Consider the following 15,328-nt stretch of genomic DNA (forward strand, 5'->3'; position numbering starts at 1 on the left):
TTCTGTCAGACAAATTCAGTTTTATTACTAGTACATTTCTTTTTTTCTTTGTTGAAAATTTTACAACACGCTCCTTCTTTTCACTGTGGCCGCACGGCGCGACTTGGCATACCGAGAGGCAAAACGTGGCGCCAGTGCCCTTGACCGAATAGCGCTGCAGCTCCGAAACCGACGAGAAAAGAGAAATACGAATTGAAACTGTCGGCAGCGCCCTGTGTTCGCAGGCGGTCACCCGCCCAAGCACTGACAACGCCCAGCGTCGCGCAGTAGCGGTGATCGGACGAGAAACAGTGTGTTCAGCGTGCTGTGACCTGTGAAGTGTTTTAGCGCGTCCCGACAAGTCGCTTTCGGGTCCCCTATCTGCTCCCACACGATTTCTTAGTCACCACACTTCCCCGCCGAAATAGGCGTTGCCTTTTTGAAATAGAAAAATCGTATTGGCCCGTGGGGGGATCGAACCCACGACCTTCGCGTTATTAGCACGACGCTCTAACCAACTGAGCTAACGGGCCTCGGTGCACACTGTCTTCCAGCACTTAGAGGGAGTAGCTCTGCGTATTTACAGGTAACATTTCTATGGTAGCAGTCCAACAGTGGACCAGCGTCTCTCCTCCCTTTATTCCGCTGCTCGTAGTAATTTCATTGCGTGCCCGTTTCTCTCGACTGTTTTCAGCTCACGTTTATGAACCAGTAGCTATAACGCGAGGAGGACGTGAAAACAGCATTTCGCTCTGTCCAAACTTGTCATGATTTGTTCCGAAAAAATTACATTCCGGTACCGGGAATCGAACCCGGGCCTCCTGGGTGAAAGCCAGGTATCCTAGCCACTAGACCACACCGGACGCGCACACTTTTTTCGGGGTTTACACCCCCTCCACTGGCTTTCCGTGTCGCACTTTCCCTGTTTGCGACCATCTTTTCGCGCTCCCATGCCGAGGCGCGCATGGCAAAAGTCACAGTCCGTTGCTTTTGGCCTCGTTGTTACAGGGGTAGGAGGAAAAGCAAACCTGTGAGTAGTAATATTTATTTACTTATTTCGCAAGTAAAGACCTGCAGCCTGTCGTTATACAGGTATAGCAGGCCATACACTGTGTGACTTTACATGTTATATCATACGAAATTCAGTTTTAGTACTAGTACATTTTTTCTTGAAAATTTCACAAAAGAACTGCAAGTAGTAATAACGGGAAGTAAGCATTTTCACGCTGAGTTGTTGAAACCTTGTGGATAACAAACTACAAGCTGTTTTGCTCCTTCTCAACCCCAGAGCCGTCAATTCAGCTGTGAACGAAAGTAAATTAAATGCCCCGGGTGAGGATCGAACTCACGACCTTAAGATTATGAGACTTACGCGCTGCCTACTGCGCTACCGAGGCACGTGATTGCCAAACCTTCTGGAATCTCGGCAAGTAGCAAATACTAGTGGTAGAGAGTCTGCACTTGCTGGCTCATTTTTTCTGTTACTACACGTGCATTCCCAGCGCTGCAGGCAACTTGCGATGCTAGGCCGACGCCAGTATGTACAATAGCACGCAGGAGTCCAAACGAGAAGACGTGCGCGCTGCGTGTTTGGCTGTTTCCACACGGAATCCCGCGGTCCATTCTCGTGGCCTACGCACTTCGAGTGCGAAAGACTCGCAGCTCCACTATCGGGGAAAAACAAAATGATGCATCGGCCGGGAATCGAACCCGGGCCGCCCGCGTGGCAGGCGAGCATTCTACCACTGAACCACCGATGCCCAGCTAGTTCGCAGCTTCCTTGTGCTTTCCGCGGCAGACGTCTGAAGGGAAAGTGGGACTGCCGTCCAGCGCCGTGGCATCCTCTCGAGAGAATGCTACAAACGCTGAATCCTGCGCTGCACTGCTTAAAAATGACGCCCGAACGCGATCGTCTTAGTAGTGTTGCGGCACACGCACGCGACGACTCTTGCCAAAGGACGCGAAATGTGCGTAGAGACGCTGTCTGGATGCGCTCGCCTACCCCGTAATGCGCCTACTGCTGCGACCACCTTCGGCCGCCGCCGACAGGCGGGAAGCAGACACAGCGGGGCGTGCGCAGAAGAAAACCGTGCGGTGGTGGTGTAATGGTCAGCATAGTTGCCTTCCAAGCAGTTGATCCGGGTTCGATTCCCGGCCACCGCAGCCTCCGTTTTACTTCTGCGTATGAGTACTTTTGCCACGCGTCCTTAAATTAATGTTTCTTTCCCCCTCTTACTCGCTGCAGGCCACCCTATATTGTGTGCGTCGATTCCGCTTGAGTCTCGACTTGTCTCGACTTTGCTCGGCTGACGCGAGAGCTGACGCTCTCCAATCGGCCTATATCAGAAGGACAAGCACGCGAAACGACTGAGAGAGGTATGGCGAGGCGGGCACAACATTACTTATGCCTCAAGTAAAGACCTGCTGCCTGTTATCGTGCATTGTGTGATTTTACATGTTCTGTCAGACAAATTCAGTTTTATTACTAGTACATTTCTTTTTTTCTTTGTTGAAAATTTTACAACACGCTCCTTCTTTTCACTGTGGCCGCACGGCGCGACTTGGCATACCGAGAGGCAAAACGTGGCGCCAGTGCCCTTGACCGAATAGCGCTGCAGCTCCGAAACCGACGAGAAAAGAGAAATACGAATTGAAACTGTCGGCAGCGCCCTGTGTTCGCAGGCGGTCACCCGCCCAAGCACTGACAACGCCCAGCGTCGCGCAGTAGCGGTGATCGGACGAGAAACAGTGTGTTCAGCGTGCTGTGACCTGTGAAGTGTTTTAGCGCGTCCCGACAAGTCGCTTTCGGGTCCCCTATCTGCTCCCACACGATTTCTTAGTCACCACACTTCCCCGCCGAAATAGGCGTTGCCTTTTTGAAATAGAAAAATCGTATTGGCCCGTGGGGGGATCGAACCCACGACCTTCGCGTTATTAGCACGACGCTCTAACCAACTGAGCTAACGGGCCTCGGTGCACACTGTCTTCCAGCACTTAGAGGGAGTAGCTCTGCGTATTTACAGGTAACATTTCTATGGTAGCAGTCCAACAGTGGACCAGCGTCTCTCCTCCCTTTATTCCGCTGCTCGTAGTAATTTCATTGCGTGCCCGTTTCTCTCGACTGTTTTCAGCTCACGTTTATGAACCAGTAGCTATAACGCGAGGAGGACGTGAAAACAGCATTTCGCTCTGTCCAAACTTGTCATGATTTGTTCCGAAAAAATTACATTCCGGTACCGGGAATCGAACCCGGGCCTCCTGGGTGAAAGCCAGGTATCCTAGCCACTAGACCACACCGGACGCGCACACTTTTTTCGGGGTTTACACCCCCTCCACTGGCTTTCCGTGTCGCACTTTCCCTGTTTGCGACCATCTTTTCGCGCTCCCATGCCGAGGCGCGCATGGCAAAAGTCACAGTCCGTTGCTTTTGGCCTCGTTGTTACAGGGGTAGGAGGAAAAGCAAACCTGTGAGTAGTAATATTTATTTACTTATTTCGCAAGTAAAGACCTGCAGCCTGTCGTTATACAGGTATAGCAGGCCATACACTGTGTGACTTTACATGTTATATCATACGAAATTCAGTTTTAGTACTAGTACATTTTTTCTTGAAAATTTCACAAAAGAACTGCAAGTAGTAATAACGGGAAGTAAGCATTTTCACGCTGAGTTGTTGAAACCTTGTGGATAACAAACTACAAGCTGTTTTGCTCCTTCTCAACCCCAGAGCCGTCAATTCAGCTGTGAACGAAAGTAAATTAAATGCCCCGGGTGAGGATCGAACTCACGACCTTAAGATTATGAGACTTACGCGCTGCCTACTGCGCTACCGAGGCACGTGATTGCCAAACCTTCTGGAATCTCGGCAAGTAGCAAATACTAGTGGTAGAGAGTCTGCACTTGCTGGCTCATTTTTTCTGTTACTACACGTGCATTCCCAGCGCTGCAGGCAACTTGCGATGCTAGGCCGACGCCAGTATGTACAATAGCACGCAGGAGTCCAAACGAGAAGACGTGCGCGCTGCGTGTTTGGCTGTTTCCACACGGAATCCCGCGGTCCATTCTCGTGGCCCACGCACTTCGAGTGCGAAAGACTCGCAGCTCCACTATCGGGGAAAAACAAAATGATGCATCGGCCGGGAATCGAACCCGGGCCGCCCGCGTGGCAGGCGAGCATTCTACCACTGAACCACCGATGCCCAGCTAGTTCGCAGCTTCCTTGTGCTTTCCGCGGCAGACGTCTGAAGGGAAAGTGGGACTGCCGTCCAGCGCCGTGGCATCCTCTCGAGAGAATGCTACAAACGCTGAATCCTGCGCTGCACTGCTTAAAAATGACGCCCGAACGCGATCGTCTTAGTAGTGTTGCGGCACACGCACGCGACGACTCTTGCCAAAGGACGCGAAATGTGCGTAGAGACGCTGTCTGGATGCGCTCGCCTACCCCGTAATGCGCCTACTGCTGCGACCACCTTCGGCCGCCGCCGACAGGCGGGAAGCAGACACAGCGGGGCGTGCGCAGAAGAAAACCGTGCGGTGGTGGTGTAATGGTCAGCATAGTTGCCTTCCAAGCAGTTGATCCGGGTTCGATTCCCGGCCACCGCAGCCTCCGTTTTACTTCTGCGTATGAGTACTTTTGCCACGCGTCCTTAAATTAATGTTTCTTTCCCCCTCTTACTCGCTGCAGGCCACCCTATATTGTGTGCGTCGATTCCGCTTGAGTCTCGACTTGTCTCGACTTTGCTCGGCTGACGCGAGAGCTGACGCTCTCCAATCGGCCTATATCAGAAGGACAAGCACGCGAAACGACTGAGAGAGGTATGGCGAGGCGGGCACAACATTACTTATGCCTCAAGTAAAGACCTGCTGCCTGTTATCGTGCATTGTGTGATTTTACATGTTCTGTCAGACAAATTCAGTTTTATTACTAGTACATTTCTTTTTTTCTTTGTTGAAAATTTTACAACACGCTCCTTCTTTTCACTGTGGCCGCACGGCGCGACTTGGCATACCGAGAGGCAAAACGTGGCGCCAGTGCCCTTGACCGAATAGCGCTGCAGCTCCGAAACCGACGAGAAAAGAGAAATACGAATTGAAACTGTCGGCAGCGCCCTGTGTTCGCAGGCGGTCACCCGCCCAAGCACTGACAACGCCCAGCGTCGCGCAGTAGCGGTGATCGGACGAGAAACAGTGTGTTCAGCGTGCTGTGACCTGTGAAGTGTTTTAGCGCGTCCCGACAAGTCGCTTTCGGGTCCCCTATCTGCTCCCACACGATTTCTTAGTCACCACACTTCCCCGCCGAAATAGGCGTTGCCTTTTTGAAATAGAAAAATCGTATTGGCCCGTGGGGGGATCGAACCCACGACCTTCGCGTTATTAGCACGACGCTCTAACCAACTGAGCTAACGGGCCTCGGTGCACACTGTCTTCCAGCACTTAGAGGGAGTAGCTCTGCGTATTTACAGGTAACATTTCTATGGTAGCAGTCCAACAGTGGACCAGCGTCTCTCCTCCCTTTATTCCGCTGCTCGTAGTAATTTCATTGCGTGCCCGTTTCTCTCGACTGTTTTCAGCTCACGTTTATGAACCAGTAGCTATAACGCGAGGAGGACGTGAAAACAGCATTTCGCTCTGTCCAAACTTGTCATGATTTGTTCCGAAAAAATTACATTCCGGTACCGGGAATCGAACCCGGGCCTCCTGGGTGAAAGCCAGGTATCCTAGCCACTAGACCACACCGGACGCGCACACTTTTTTCGGGGTTTACACCCCCTCCACTGGCTTTCCGTGTCGCACTTTCCCTGTTTGCGACCATCTTTTCGCGCTCCCATGCCGAGGCGCGCATGGCAAAAGTCACAGTCCGTTGCTTTTGGCCTCGTTGTTACAGGGGTAGGAGGAAAAGCAAACCTGTGAGTAGTAATATTTATTTACTTATTTCGCAAGTAAAGACCTGCAGCCTGTCGTTATACAGGTATAGCAGGCCATACACTGTGTGACTTTACATGTTATATCATACGAAATTCAGTTTTAGTACTAGTACATTTTTTCTTGAAAATTTCACAAAAGAACTGCAAGTAGTAATAACGGGAAGTAAGCATTTTCACGCTGAGTTGTTGAAACCTTGTGGATAACAAACTACAAGCTGTTTTGCTCCTTCTCAACCCCAGAGCCGTCAATTCAGCTGTGAACGAAAGTAAATTAAATGCCCCGGGTGAGGATCGAACTCACGACCTTAAGATTATGAGACTTACGCGCTGCCTACTGCGCTACCGAGGCACGTGATTGCCAAACCTTCTGGAATCTCGGCAAGTAGCAAATACTAGTGGTAGAGAGTCTGCACTTGCTGGCTCATTTTTTCTGTTACTACACGTGCATTCCCAGCGCTGCAGGCAACTTGCGATGCTAGGCCGACGCCAGTATGTACAATAGCACGCAGGAGTCCAAACGAGAAGACGTGCGCGCTGCGTGTTTGGCTGTTTCCACACGGAATCCCGCGGTCCATTCTCGTGGCCCACGCACTTCGAGTGCGAAAGACTCGCAGCTCCACTATCGGGGAAAAACAAAATGATGCATCGGCCGGGAATCGAACCCGGGCCGCCCGCGTGGCAGGCGAGCATTCTACCACTGAACCACCGATGCCCAGCTAGTTCGCAGCTTCCTTGTGCTTTCCGCGGCAGACGTCTGAAGGGAAAGTGGGACTGCCGTCCAGCGCCGTGGCATCCTCTCGAGAGAATGCTACAAACGCTGAATCCTGCGCTGCACTGCTTAAAAATGACGCCCGAACGCGATCGTCTTAGTAGTGTTGCGGCACACGCACGCGACGACTCTTGCCAAAGGACGCGAAATGTGCGTAGAGACGCTGTCTGGATGCGCTCGCCTACCCCGTAATGCGCCTACTGCTGCGACCACCTTCGGCCGCCGCCGACAGGCGGGAAGCAGACACAGCGGGGCGTGCGCAGAAGAAAACCGTGCGGTGGTGGTGTAATGGTCAGCATAGTTGCCTTCCAAGCAGTTGATCCGGGTTCGATTCCCGGCCACCGCAGCCTCCGTTTTACTTCTGCGTATGAGTACTTTTGCCACGCGTCCTTAAATTAATGTTTCTTTCCCCCTCTTACTCGCTGCAGGCCACCCTATATTGTGTGCGTCGATTCCGCTTGAGTCTCGACTTGTCTCGACTTTGCTCGGCTGACGCGAGAGCTGACGCTCTCCAATCGGCCTATATCAGAAGGACAAGCACGCGAAACGACTGAGAGAGGTATGGCGAGGCGGGCACAACATTACTTATGCCTCAAGTAAAGACCTGCTGCCTGTTATCGTGCATTGTGTGATTTTACATGTTCTGTCAGACAAATTCAGTTTTATTACTAGTACATTTCTTTTTTTCTTTGTTGAAAATTTTACAACACGCTCCTTCTTTTCACTGTGGCCGCACGGCGCGACTTGGCATACCGAGAGGCAAAACGTGGCGCCAGTGCCCTTGACCGAATAGCGCTGCAGCTCCGAAACCGACGAGAAAAGAGAAATACGAATTGAAACTGTCGGCAGCGCCCTGTGTTCGCAGGCGGTCACCCGCCCAAGCACTGACAACGCCCAGCGTCGCGCAGTAGCGGTGATCGGACGAGAAACAGTGTGTTCAGCGTGCTGTGACCTGTGAAGTGTTTTAGCGCGTCCCGACAAGTCGCTTTCGGGTCCCCTATCTGCTCCCACACGATTTCTTAGTCACCACACTTCCCCGCCGAAATAGGCGTTGCCTTTTTGAAATAGAAAAATCGTATTGGCCCGTGGGGGGATCGAACCCACGACCTTCGCGTTATTAGCACGACGCTCTAACCAACTGAGCTAACGGGCCTCGGTGCACACTGTCTTCCAGCACTTAGAGGGAGTAGCTCTGCGTATTTACAGGTAACATTTCTATGGTAGCAGTCCAACAGTGGACCAGCGTCTCTCCTCCCTTTATTCCGCTGCTCGTAGTAATTTCATTGCGTGCCCGTTTCTCTCGACTGTTTTCAGCTCACGTTTATGAACCAGTAGCTATAACGCGAGGAGGACGTGAAAACAGCATTTCGCTCTGTCCAAACTTGTCATGATTTGTTCCGAAAAAATTACATTCCGGTACCGGGAATCGAACCCGGGCCTCCTGGGTGAAAGCCAGGTATCCTAGCCACTAGACCACACCGGACGCGCACACTTTTTTCGGGGTTTACACCCCCTCCACTGGCTTTCCGTGTCGCACTTTCCCTGTTTGCGACCATCTTTTCGCGCTCCCATGCCGAGGCGCGCATGGCAAAAGTCACAGTCCGTTGCTTTTGGCCTCGTTGTTACAGGGGTAGGAGGAAAAGCAAACCTGTGAGTAGTAATATTTATTTACTTATTTCGCAAGTAAAGACCTGCAGCCTGTCGTTATACAGGTATAGCAGGCCATACACTGTGTGACTTTACATGTTATATCATACGAAATTCAGTTTTAGTACTAGTACATTTTTTCTTGAAAATTTCACAAAAGAACTGCAAGTAGTAATAACGGGAAGTAAGCATTTTCACGCTGAGTTGTTGAAACCTTGTGGATAACAAACTACAAGCTGTTTTGCTCCTTCTCAACCCCAGAGCCGTCAATTCAGCTGTGAACGAAAGTAAATTAAATGCCCCGGGTGAGGATCGAACTCACGACCTTAAGATTATGAGACTTACGCGCTGCCTACTGCGCTACCGAGGCACGTGATTGCCAAACCTTCTGGAATCTCGGCAAGTAGCAAATACTAGTGGTAGAGAGTCTGCACTTGCTGGCTCATTTTTTCTGTTACTACACGTGCATTCCCAGCGCTGCAGGCAACTTGCGATGCTAGGCCGACGCCAGTATGTACAATAGCACGCAGGAGTCCAAACGAGAAGACGTGCGCGCTGCGTGTTTGGCTGTTTCCACACGGAATCCCGCGGTCCATTCTCGTGGCCCACGCACTTCGAGTGCGAAAGACTCGCAGCTCCACTATCGGGGAAAAACAAAATGATGCATCGGCCGGGAATCGAACCCGGGCCGCCCGCGTGGCAGGCGAGCATTCTACCACTGAACCACCGATGCCCAGCTAGTTCGCAGCTTCCTTGTGCTTTCCGCGGCAGACGTCTGAAGGGAAAGTGGGACTGCCGTCCAGCGCCGTGGCATCCTCTCGAGAGAATGCTACAAACGCTGAATCCTGCGCTGCACTGCTTAAAAATGACGCCCGAACGCGATCGTCTTAGTAGTGTTGCGGCACACGCACGCGACGACTCTTGCCAAAGGACGCGAAATGTGCGTAGAGACGCTGTCTGGATGCGCTCGCCTACCCCGTAATGCGCCTACTGCTGCGACCACCTTCGGCCGCCGCCGACAGGCGGGAAGCAGACACAGCGGGGCGTGCGCAGAAGAAAACCGTGCGGTGGTGGTGTAATGGTCAGCATAGTTGCCTTCCAAGCAGTTGATCCGGGTTCGATTCCCGGCCACCGCAGCCTCCGTTTTACTTCTGCGTATGAGTACTTTTGCCACGCGTCCTTAAATTAATGTTTCTTTCCCCCTCTTACTCGCTGCAGGCCACCCTATATTGTGTGCGTCGATTCCGCTTGAGTCTCGACTTGTCTCGACTTTGCTCGGCTGACGCGAGAGCTGACGCTCTCCAATCGGCCTATATCAGAAGGACAAGCACGCGAAACGACTGAGAGAGGTATGGCGAGGCGGGCACAACATTACTTATGCCTCAAGTAAAGACCTGCTGCCTGTTATCGTGCATTGTGTGATTTTACATGTTCTGTCAGACAAATTCAGTTTTATTACTAGTACATTTCTTTTTTTTCTTTGTTGAAAATTTTACAACACGCTCCTTCTTTTCACTGTGGCCGCACGGCGCGACTTGGCATACCGAGAGGCAAAACGTGGCGCCAGTGCCCTTGACCGAATAGCGCTGCAGCTCCGAAACCGACGAGAAAAGAGAAATACGAATTGAAACTGTCGGCAGCGCCCTGTGTTCGCAGGCGGTCACCCGCCCAAGCACTGACAACGCCCAGCGTCGCGCAGTAGCGGTGATCGGACGAGAAACAGTGTGTTCAGCGTGCTGTGACCTGTGAAGTGTTTTAGCGCGTCCCGACAAGTCGCTTTCGGGTCCCCTATCTGCTCCCACACGATTTCTTAGTCACCACACTTCCCCGCCGAAATAGGCGTTGCCTTTTTGAAATAGAAAAATCGTATTGGCCCGTGGGGGGATCGAACCCACGACCTTCGCGTTATTAGCACGACGCTCTAACCAACTGAGCTAACGGGCCTCGGTGCACACTGTCTTCCAGCACTTAGAGGGAGTAGCTCTGCGTATTTACAGGTAACATTTCTATGGTAGCAGTCCAACAGTGGACCAGCGTCTCTCCTCCCTTTATTCCGCTGCTCGTAGTAATTTCATTGCGTGCCCGTTTCTCTCGACTGTTTTCAGCTCACGTTTATGAACCAGTAGCTATAACGCGAGGAGGACGTGAAAACAGCATTTCGCTCTGTCCAAACTTGTCATGATTTGTTCCGAAAAAATTACATTCCGGTACCGGGAATCGAACCCGGGCCTCCTGGGTGAAAGCCAGGTATCCTAGCCACTAGACCACACCGGACGCGCACACTTTTTTCGGGGTTTACACCCCCTCCACTGGCTTTCCGTGTCGCACTTTCCCTGTTTGCGACCATCTTTTCGCGCTCCCATGCCGAGGCGCGCATGGCAAAAGTCACAGTCCGTTGCTTTTGGCCTCGTTGTTACAGGGGTAGGAGGAAAAGCAAACCTGTGAGTAGTAATATTTATTTACTTATTTCGCAAGTAAAGACCTGCAGCCTGTCGTTATACAGGTATAGCAGGCCATACACTGTGTGACTTTACATGTTATATCATACGAAATTCAGTTTTAGTACTAGTACATTTTTTCTTGAAAATTTCACAAAAGAACTGCAAGTAGTAATAACGGGAAGTAAGCATTTTCACGCTGAGTTGTTGAAACCTTGTGGATAACAAACTACAAGCTGTTTTGCTCCTTCTCAACCCCAGAGCCGTCAATTCAGCTGTGAACGAAAGTAAATTAAATGCCCCGGGTGAGGATCGAACTCACGACCTTAAGATTATGAGACTTACGCGCTGCCTACTGCGCTACCGAGGCACGTGATTGCCAAACCTTCTGGAATCTCGGCAAGTAGCAAATACTAGTGGTAGAGAGTCTGCACTTGCTGGCTCATTTTTTCTGTTACTACACGTGCATTCCCAGCGCTGCAGGCAACTTGCGATGCTAGGCCGACGCCAGTATGTACAATAGCACGCAGGAGTCCAAACGAGAAGACGTGCGCGCTGCGTGTTTGGCTGTTTCCACACGGAATCCCGCGGGTCCATTCTCGTGGCCCACGCACTTCGAGTGCGAAAGACTCGCAGCTCCACTATCGGGGAAAAACAAAATGATGCATCGGCCGGGAATCGAACCCGGGCCGCCCGCGTGGCAGGCGAGCATTCTACCACTGAACCACCGATGCCCAGCTAGTTCGCAGCTTCCTTGTGCTTTCCGCGGCAGACGTCTGAAGGGAAAGTGGGACTGCCGTCCAGCGCCGTGGCATCCTCTCGAGAGAATGCTACAAACGCTGAATCCTGCGCTGCACTGCTTAAAAATGACGCCCGAACGCGATCGTCTTAGTAGTGTTGCGGCACACGCACGCGACGACTCTTGCCAAAGGACGCGAAATGTGCGTAGAGACGCTGTCTGGATGCGCTCGCCTACCCCGTAATGCGCCTACTGCTGCGACCACCTTCGGCCGCCGCCGACAGGCGGGAAGCAGACACAGCGGGGCGTGCGCAGAAGAAAACCGTGCGGTGGTGGTGTAATGGTCAGCATAGTTGCCTTCCAAGCAGTTGATCCGGGTTCGATTCCCGGCCACCGCAGCCTCCGTTTTACTTCTGCGTATGAGTACTTTTGCCACGCGTCCTTAAATTAATGTTTCTTTCCCCCTCTTACTCGCTGCAGGCCACCCTATATTGTGTGCGTCGATTCCGCTTGAGTCTCGACTTGTCTCGACTTTGCTCGGCTGACGCGAGAGCTGACGCTCTCCAATCGGCCTATATCAGAAGGACAAGCACGCGAAACGACTGAGAGAGGTATGGCGAGGCGGGCACAACATTACTTATGCCTCAAGTAAAGACCTGCTGCCTGTTATCGTGCATTGTGTGATTTTACATGTTCTGTCAGACAAATTCAGTTTTATTACTAGTACATTTCTTTTTTTCTTTGTTGAAAATTTTACAACACGCTCCTTCTTTTCACTGTGGCCGCACGGCGCGACTTGGCATACCGAGAGGCAAAACGTGGCGCCAGTGCCCTTGACCGAATAGCGCTGCAGCTCCGAAACCGACGAGAAAAGAGAAATACGAATTGAAAACTGTCGGCAGCGCCCTGTGTTCGCAGGCGGTCACCCGCCCAAGCACTGACAACGCCCAGCGTCGCGCAGTAGCGGTGATCGGACGAGAAACAGTGTGTTCAGCGTGCTGTGACCTGTGAAGTGTTTTAGCGCGTCCCGACAAGTCGCTTTCGGGTCCCCTATCTGCTCCACACGATTTCTTAGTCACCACACTTCCCCGCCGAAATAGGGCGTTGCCTTTTTGAAATAGAAAAATCGTATTGGCCCGTGGGGGGATCGAACCCACGACCTTCGCGTTATTAGCACGACGCTCTAACCAACTGAGCTAACGGGCCTCGGTGCACACTGTCTTCCAGCACTTAGAGGGAGTAGCTCTGCGTATTTACAGGTAACATTTCTATGGTAGCAGTCCAACAGTGGACCAGCGTCTCTCCTCCCTTTATTCCGCTGCTCGTAGTAATTTCATTGCGTGCCCGTTTCTCTCGACTGTTTCAGCTCACGTTTATGAACCAGTAGCTATAACGCGAGGAGGGACGTGAAAACAGCATTTCGCTCTGTCCAAACTTGTCATGATTTGTTCCGAAAAAATTACATTCCGGTACCGGGAATCGAACCCCGGGCCTCCTGGGTGAAAGGCCAGGTATCCTAGCCACTAGACCACACCGGACGCGCACACTTTTTTTCGGGGTTTACACCCCCTCCACTGGCTTTCCGTGTCGCACTTTCCCTGTTTGCGACCATCTTTTCGCGCTCCCATGCCGAGGCGCGCATGGCAAAAGTCACAGTCCGTTGCTTTTGGCCTCGTTGTTACAGGGGTAGGAGGAAAAGCAAACCTGTGAGTAGTAATATTTATTTACTTATTTCGCAAGTAAAGACCTGCAGCCTGTCGTTATACAGGTATAGCAGGCCATACACTGTGTGACTTTACATGTTATATCATACGAAATTCAGTTTTAGTACTAGTACATTTTTTCTTGAAAATTTCACAAAAGAACTGCAAGTAGTAATAACGGGAAGTAAGCATTTTCACGCTGAGTTGTTGAAACCTTGTGGATAACAAACTACAAGCTGTTTTGCTCCTTCTCAACCCCAGAGCCGTCAATTCAGCTGTGAACGAAAGTAAATTAAATGCCCCGGGTGAGGATCGAACTCACGACCTTAAGATTATGAGACTTACGCGCTGCCTACTGCGCTACCGAGGCACGTGATTGCCAAACCTTCTGGAATCTCGGCAAGTAGCAAATACTAGTGGTAGAGAGTCTGCACTTGCTGGCTCATTTTTTTCTGTTACTACACGTGCATTCCCAGCGCTGCAGGCAACTTGCGATGCTAGGCCGACGCCAGTATGTACAATAGCACGCAGGAGTCCAAACGAGAAGACGTGCGCGCTGCGTGTTTGGCTGTTTCCACACGGAATCCCGCGGTCCATTCTCGTGGCCCACGCACTTCGAGTGCGAAAGACTCGCAGCTCCACTATCGGGGAAAAAACAAAATGATGCATCGGCCGGGAATCGAACCCGGGGCCGCCCGCGTGGCAGGCGAGCATTCTACCACTGAACCACCGATGCCCAGCTAGTTCGCAGCTTCCTTGTGCTTTCCGCGGCAGACGTCTGAAGGGAAAGTGGGACTGCCGTCCAGCGCCGTGGCATCCTCTCGAGAGAATGCTACAAACGCTGAATCCTGCGCTGCACTGCTTAAAAAATGACGCCCGAACGCGATCGTCTTAGTAGTGTTGCGGCACACGCACGCGACGACTCTTGCCAAAGGACGCGAAATGTGCGTAGAGACGCTGTCTGGATGCGCTCGCCTACCCCGTAATGCGCCTACTGCTGCGACCACCTTCGGCCGCCGCCGACAGGCGGGAAGCAGACACAGCGGGGCGTGCGCAGAAGAAAACCGTGCGGTGGTGGTGTAATGGTCAGCATAGTTGCCTTCCAAGCAGTTGATCCGGGTTCGATTCCCGGCCACCGCAGCCTCCGTTTTTACTTCTGCGTATGAGTACTTTTGCCACGCGTCCTTAAATTAATGTTTCTTTCCCCCTCTTACTCGCTGCAGGCCACCCTATATTGTGTGCGTCGATTCCGCTTGAGTCTCGACTTGTCTCGACTTTGCTCGGCTGACGCGAGAGCTGACGCTCTCCAATCGGCCTATATCAGAAGGACAAGCACGCGAAACGACTGAGAGAGGTATGGCGAGGCGGGCACAACATTACTTATGCCTCAAGTAAAGACCTGCTGCCTGTTATCGTGCATTGTGTGATTTTACATGTTCTGTCAGACAAATTCAGTTTTATTACTAGTACATTTCTTTTTTTCTTTGTTGAAAATTTTACAACACGCTCCTTCTTTTCACTGTGGCCGCACGGCGCGACTTGGCATAACGCGAGAGAGGCAAAACGTGGCGCCAGTGCCCTTGACCGAATAGCGCTGCAGCTCCGAAACCCGACGAGAAAAGAGAAATACGAATTGAAACTGTCGGCAGCGCCCCTGTGTTCGCAGGCGGTCACCCGCCCAAGCACTGACAACGCCCAGCGTCGCGCAGTAGCGGTGATCGGACGAGAAACAGTGTGTTCAGCGTGCTGTGACCTGTGAAGTGTTTTAGCGCGTCCCGACAAGTCGCTTTCGGGTCCCCTATCTGCTCCCACACGATTTCTTAGTCACCACACTTCCCCGCCGAAATAGGCGTTGCCTTTTTGAAATAGAAAAATCGTATTGGCCCGTGGGGGGATCGAACCCACGACCTTCGCGTTATTAGCACGACGCTCTAACCAACTGAGCTAACGGGCCTCGGTGCACACTGTCCTTCCAGCACTTAGAGGGAGTAGCTCTGCGTATTTACAGGTAACATTTCTATGGTAGCAGTCCAACAGTGGACCAGCGTCTCTCCTCCCTTTATTCCGCTGCTCGTAGTAATTTCATTGCGTGCCCGTTTCTCTCGACTGTTTTCAACACGCGATCTAGTGT

General features: G+C 51.8%; 30 non-coding genes across 30 annotated transcripts; 6 read left to right on the plus strand and 24 right to left on the minus strand.

Annotated features, from left to right (window-relative positions):
- Positions 1-438: 438 nt before the first annotated feature.
- Trnai-aau (transfer RNA isoleucine (anticodon AAU)) lies at positions 439-512 on the minus strand. Its single transcript has one exon. It is a non-coding gene; the product is annotated as a tRNA-Ile (tRNA).
- A 258-nt stretch (positions 513-770) lies between these two features.
- Positions 771-842, minus strand: Trnae-uuc (transfer RNA glutamic acid (anticodon UUC)). Its single transcript has one exon. It is a non-coding gene; the product is annotated as a tRNA-Glu (tRNA).
- A 461-nt stretch (positions 843-1,303) lies between these two features.
- On the minus strand, positions 1,304-1,376 carry Trnam-cau (transfer RNA methionine (anticodon CAU)). Its single transcript has one exon. It is a non-coding gene; the product is annotated as a tRNA-Met (tRNA).
- Positions 1,377-1,668: 292 nt separating this feature from the next.
- Trnag-gcc (transfer RNA glycine (anticodon GCC)) lies at positions 1,669-1,739 on the minus strand. The gene has a single exon. It is a non-coding gene; the product is annotated as a tRNA-Gly (tRNA).
- A 331-nt stretch (positions 1,740-2,070) lies between these two features.
- Positions 2,071-2,142, plus strand: Trnag-ucc (transfer RNA glycine (anticodon UCC)). Its single transcript has one exon. It is a non-coding gene; the product is annotated as a tRNA-Gly (tRNA).
- A 733-nt stretch (positions 2,143-2,875) lies between these two features.
- Positions 2,876-2,949, minus strand: Trnai-aau (transfer RNA isoleucine (anticodon AAU)). The gene has a single exon. It is a non-coding gene; the product is annotated as a tRNA-Ile (tRNA).
- Positions 2,950-3,207: 258 nt separating this feature from the next.
- Trnae-uuc (transfer RNA glutamic acid (anticodon UUC)) lies at positions 3,208-3,279 on the minus strand. Its single transcript has one exon. It is a non-coding gene; the product is annotated as a tRNA-Glu (tRNA).
- A 461-nt stretch (positions 3,280-3,740) lies between these two features.
- Positions 3,741-3,813, minus strand: Trnam-cau (transfer RNA methionine (anticodon CAU)). Its single transcript has one exon. It is a non-coding gene; the product is annotated as a tRNA-Met (tRNA).
- A 292-nt stretch (positions 3,814-4,105) lies between these two features.
- Positions 4,106-4,176, minus strand: Trnag-gcc (transfer RNA glycine (anticodon GCC)). The gene has a single exon. It is a non-coding gene; the product is annotated as a tRNA-Gly (tRNA).
- A 331-nt stretch (positions 4,177-4,507) lies between these two features.
- Trnag-ucc (transfer RNA glycine (anticodon UCC)) lies at positions 4,508-4,579 on the plus strand. Its single transcript has one exon. It is a non-coding gene; the product is annotated as a tRNA-Gly (tRNA).
- A 733-nt stretch (positions 4,580-5,312) lies between these two features.
- On the minus strand, positions 5,313-5,386 carry Trnai-aau (transfer RNA isoleucine (anticodon AAU)). Its single transcript has one exon. It is a non-coding gene; the product is annotated as a tRNA-Ile (tRNA).
- Positions 5,387-5,644: 258 nt separating this feature from the next.
- Trnae-uuc (transfer RNA glutamic acid (anticodon UUC)) lies at positions 5,645-5,716 on the minus strand. The gene has a single exon. It is a non-coding gene; the product is annotated as a tRNA-Glu (tRNA).
- Positions 5,717-6,177: 461 nt separating this feature from the next.
- Trnam-cau (transfer RNA methionine (anticodon CAU)) lies at positions 6,178-6,250 on the minus strand. Its single transcript has one exon. It is a non-coding gene; the product is annotated as a tRNA-Met (tRNA).
- Positions 6,251-6,542: 292 nt separating this feature from the next.
- On the minus strand, positions 6,543-6,613 carry Trnag-gcc (transfer RNA glycine (anticodon GCC)). The gene has a single exon. It is a non-coding gene; the product is annotated as a tRNA-Gly (tRNA).
- A 331-nt stretch (positions 6,614-6,944) lies between these two features.
- Trnag-ucc (transfer RNA glycine (anticodon UCC)) lies at positions 6,945-7,016 on the plus strand. Its single transcript has one exon. It is a non-coding gene; the product is annotated as a tRNA-Gly (tRNA).
- A 733-nt stretch (positions 7,017-7,749) lies between these two features.
- Trnai-aau (transfer RNA isoleucine (anticodon AAU)) lies at positions 7,750-7,823 on the minus strand. The gene has a single exon. It is a non-coding gene; the product is annotated as a tRNA-Ile (tRNA).
- A 258-nt stretch (positions 7,824-8,081) lies between these two features.
- Positions 8,082-8,153, minus strand: Trnae-uuc (transfer RNA glutamic acid (anticodon UUC)). The gene has a single exon. It is a non-coding gene; the product is annotated as a tRNA-Glu (tRNA).
- Positions 8,154-8,614: 461 nt separating this feature from the next.
- Trnam-cau (transfer RNA methionine (anticodon CAU)) lies at positions 8,615-8,687 on the minus strand. Its single transcript has one exon. It is a non-coding gene; the product is annotated as a tRNA-Met (tRNA).
- Positions 8,688-8,979: 292 nt separating this feature from the next.
- Positions 8,980-9,050, minus strand: Trnag-gcc (transfer RNA glycine (anticodon GCC)). The gene has a single exon. It is a non-coding gene; the product is annotated as a tRNA-Gly (tRNA).
- A 331-nt stretch (positions 9,051-9,381) lies between these two features.
- Trnag-ucc (transfer RNA glycine (anticodon UCC)) lies at positions 9,382-9,453 on the plus strand. Its single transcript has one exon. It is a non-coding gene; the product is annotated as a tRNA-Gly (tRNA).
- Positions 9,454-10,187: 734 nt separating this feature from the next.
- Trnai-aau (transfer RNA isoleucine (anticodon AAU)) lies at positions 10,188-10,261 on the minus strand. The gene has a single exon. It is a non-coding gene; the product is annotated as a tRNA-Ile (tRNA).
- A 258-nt stretch (positions 10,262-10,519) lies between these two features.
- Positions 10,520-10,591, minus strand: Trnae-uuc (transfer RNA glutamic acid (anticodon UUC)). The gene has a single exon. It is a non-coding gene; the product is annotated as a tRNA-Glu (tRNA).
- A 461-nt stretch (positions 10,592-11,052) lies between these two features.
- On the minus strand, positions 11,053-11,125 carry Trnam-cau (transfer RNA methionine (anticodon CAU)). The gene has a single exon. It is a non-coding gene; the product is annotated as a tRNA-Met (tRNA).
- Positions 11,126-11,418: 293 nt separating this feature from the next.
- Trnag-gcc (transfer RNA glycine (anticodon GCC)) lies at positions 11,419-11,489 on the minus strand. Its single transcript has one exon. It is a non-coding gene; the product is annotated as a tRNA-Gly (tRNA).
- Positions 11,490-11,820: 331 nt separating this feature from the next.
- Positions 11,821-11,892, plus strand: Trnag-ucc (transfer RNA glycine (anticodon UCC)). Its single transcript has one exon. It is a non-coding gene; the product is annotated as a tRNA-Gly (tRNA).
- Positions 11,893-12,626: 734 nt separating this feature from the next.
- Positions 12,627-12,700, minus strand: Trnai-aau (transfer RNA isoleucine (anticodon AAU)). Its single transcript has one exon. It is a non-coding gene; the product is annotated as a tRNA-Ile (tRNA).
- A 794-nt stretch (positions 12,701-13,494) lies between these two features.
- On the minus strand, positions 13,495-13,567 carry Trnam-cau (transfer RNA methionine (anticodon CAU)). The gene has a single exon. It is a non-coding gene; the product is annotated as a tRNA-Met (tRNA).
- A 294-nt stretch (positions 13,568-13,861) lies between these two features.
- Positions 13,862-13,933, minus strand: Trnag-gcc (transfer RNA glycine (anticodon GCC)). Its single transcript has one exon. It is a non-coding gene; the product is annotated as a tRNA-Gly (tRNA).
- Positions 13,934-14,265: 332 nt separating this feature from the next.
- Positions 14,266-14,337, plus strand: Trnag-ucc (transfer RNA glycine (anticodon UCC)). The gene has a single exon. It is a non-coding gene; the product is annotated as a tRNA-Gly (tRNA).
- A 740-nt stretch (positions 14,338-15,077) lies between these two features.
- On the minus strand, positions 15,078-15,151 carry Trnai-aau (transfer RNA isoleucine (anticodon AAU)). Its single transcript has one exon. It is a non-coding gene; the product is annotated as a tRNA-Ile (tRNA).
- Between the last annotated feature and the right edge of the window lie 177 nt (positions 15,152-15,328).

Source organism: Schistocerca gregaria, unplaced genomic scaffold, assembly GCF_023897955.1.
Source record: "Schistocerca gregaria isolate iqSchGreg1 unplaced genomic scaffold, iqSchGreg1.2 ptg000564l, whole genome shotgun sequence".
NCBI lineage: Eukaryota > Metazoa > Arthropoda > Insecta > Orthoptera > Acrididae > Schistocerca > Schistocerca gregaria.